This window comes from Haliotis rubra, unplaced genomic scaffold (assembly GCF_003918875.1).
Source record: "Haliotis rubra isolate DU_JTF1 unplaced genomic scaffold, ASM391887v1 Scf212, whole genome shotgun sequence".
Classification (NCBI taxonomy): domain Eukaryota; kingdom Metazoa; phylum Mollusca; class Gastropoda; order Lepetellida; family Haliotidae; genus Haliotis; species Haliotis rubra.
The window spans coordinates 46,537-49,712 of record NW_025766137.1 but is presented as its reverse complement, the minus strand read 5'-3'; the positions used below and the strand labels follow the sequence as shown (position 1 = coordinate 49,712).

The following is a 3,176-nucleotide window of genomic DNA, read 5'->3' as shown; positions in this document are numbered from 1 at the left end:
AGTTTAGAAAGGGTTTATTACAGAACTTGTAGAGCTGTTGGTATATCTTACCAACAAGTTTACAATATTGTAAACAAATCTTCCAAGACAGGGACCGTCTCAAAACCAAAACCGGGAGGTAAAACCATCCTTGATAACTTTGACAAGGGAGTGATTAGACGGGCGGTCTACAAACTTTATGAGAAGAAGATTCCACCTACATGTAGGAGTATCAGAGAGGAAATTAAGGACAGTATCAACGTCTCTAGAACCACCCTCATCATTGCCCTCCATGAGATGGGGTTCAAGTACAAAGGCCGTGGTGATAACAGAGCTGTCTTTATTGGGTCCATGAGAACCCTTTACTTGAGAACTGTGGCAGAGTACCGTGCCCTTGGCTTCCAGATAGTTTACCTGGATGAAACTTGGGTCAACAAGAACCATTCTACGGACCGACAGAGAGCCCCAGTGGTACCATCTGGGCAGGGCAACCGAATGATTGTACTTTATGCAGGAAGCTGAGACACAGGTTTGATCAACGGTTGCGAGTTGGTCTTTGAGGCAAAGAAATCAAGTGGAGATTACCATCAGGAGATGAACGGAGATGTCTTCATGGTTTGGATGGAACATCAGCTTTTTGCCCAATCTTTATCAGCCCACTGTCATAGTGATGGACAATGCCAGCTACCATAATGTTCGGGAAACATGTAGCATCACACTGACAATGAGAAGCCTGAAGAAGACGATGCAGGATTTCCTCACATCGTGTAGTGTTCACTACAGATCGGCAGACACAAAGATACAGCTGATGGAGAAGATCCGCATGAACAGGAAGCCCATTCAGTACAGGGCCGATGGCTGCTCAACACGGTCACGTTGTGTTACGTTCACCTGTGAGACATTGTGAACTGAACACAATCTAAGTTATCTGGGCAAACTGTAAAGGGTTCGTTGTGAGGAACAACACTACCTTCAAGCTCTCGTAAGTGAAGGAGTTGATCCATGCATCGTTTGGCAGAAGGCAGAGGCCCACGTCCATGACATTGAACGCCAATACCGTAACGTGACAGAGTGGACATCAGTGTTGTGACACCTGTTGTGATCCCAGTGCACCAAGACACAGATTCAGACTCGTCACATTCGGATTAAGTGTTCTACTGGTCTTCATTCCAATGTCTGTTATAGTTGAGTAAAATGTGTACTTGCATCGAGTTAAATTTTCGTTCACACAGTTGGTTTTATACACATCGGGCCATCATAAATTTACTTTGATTAACTGATTATTTTCATACAGTGACTTTCCAGCAAACAAACAACAAGGTAACAAGTTATCATTGCTCATCCGTTTCAACTTCGACATAGCCAGATCTCATCGCTGACAATATATCTGTTCTAAAGAAGCTATACCACTGACTTCGTTAAATCTTTGGCCAATGTTCACAACTGGATTAAATTGACATCCATATTTTTGCAAAGAAATATACTGTTGACATGCAAAACGTTTATTAAAACGTTGCACATTTCTACAATCAATCAATAAAATAACAAGTGATGGGATTCTTTCTCATGCACAATAATTCGTATGTTTATTTCAAAACAAACACACATATATAAATAAATATATCTATAGGTGTTGGTGGTGTGCGAAATGTGGATATCACATGATCCCGTTCATAACCAATACGTATACTATACGGACACATATTCAACATTATGAAGAAGAAAATGTATTGAGATGACCCCTCACCCTAGCTGTGCTCAAGTGTCAATTTCACCTGTTGGTACCGTGCATGCTGATGACATAACACAGGCAGTTAATGTTAGTATCAAATAATGTTCCACTACTCCTTATTTTTCTAGTTTTTTATATTTTCATATGTAAAAACACATTTTAGGGCACGTCTCAAAATTTATTCCCTCGGTCTACATTAGGTAGATGTTTCTTAGTGATATTTGTTATTTAAGTAACTGTAATATCTGTGATTTTTACATAAAAGTCAAAAAGGATTTTTCTAGCATTTCCGACAGTACTTTAGTCAGACTGCAGGGAGGGTAGCCAATCATTTTAATGTTCATGTTAGGACAATCTACCAACTGCAGGAGTGGTGTCAGGCCACTAACACCATCCAAGACGGACCTTCAGTAACATCACAATGTCAAGACCGACAGATTGTACGCAACCATCTGCAGGATCGCTTCCCCAGAGCGACGAAAACAGCACACCAGACCACTGGAACTCATTAGAACAGACCCATTAGAACCGATACGGTGTGTTGACGTTTGCGCGGAAGAAACCTCTGCTGTCACAGACCATATCATGATCCTGTCCTCAGGACTCCTCACCGCCAAAACCAATTGCAGTGAGCAACTCAGCATCGCAATTGGGTTATCAACAATGGAGAACTGTGCTCTTTATCTGATGAAAGCAGATAATGTGTTTCGACAGCTGATGGCAGAGTGAGAATATGGCGAAGGTGTTGGGAACGGTTTCCAATGAGTGTATTTGAAAGATACTCATGGGATGGTCTAAGTAAGCATCATGGTGTGGGGTGCAATGAACCAGGGAGTTGGCCCTGTGGTGTTCCAGGTTCTCAGTCCAGGATGAGGAAATGGCGTGGCAGCTACTCGCTATACTGACCAAGTCATAAAACCCCACTTTGTACCACATTTTGGACGTCACAGAAATCACATCTTCCAGCAAGAAAACGCTCGTGCCCACACTGTCAGAGTAACATTGGACTTAATAAGACAACATGGCATCCAAACCCTACTATGGCCTGCACTCAGTCCAGATTTAAGTCCAATAGGACACCTTTGGGACGAGATTTGAAGAAGACTGAATGACCTCCAACCAAGGCCGACAACTGTGACTGGACTCGATCAGGCATTTCACAGAGTATGGACTCAAGAGCCTATGGCCTTCATCAACCAGCTAATTCATTCCACGTAGAGACGATGCAACGCCGCCATCGATGCCCATAGAGGCCACACACGATACTGACTTTGAGGTATCCTAATAGTAACCTTTTTGGTGATTTTGTTTGTGTGAACTCTTAATGTGATTCCCGAAAATATTTTGACCATAATTGTCAGGTTTGAACTCAATCGTGGGATTTGATTGTTGATTAGGGCAAATTAAAGTGTGTGGTTTAAGAAACCTCTAGTGGTGTGGCGTTTCTTTTGCGGTTCAGTACAGT

At 42.4% G+C, this 3,176-nt stretch overlaps 1 long non-coding RNA gene across 1 annotated transcript; it reads left to right on the top strand.

Annotated features, from left to right (window-relative positions):
* Positions 1–188, top strand: LOC124276725. Its single transcript, XR_006898633.1, has 2 exons — positions 1–40; positions 88–188. It is a non-coding gene; the product is annotated as an uncharacterized LOC124276725 (long non-coding RNA).
* Positions 189–3,176: the final 2,988 nt, after the last annotated feature.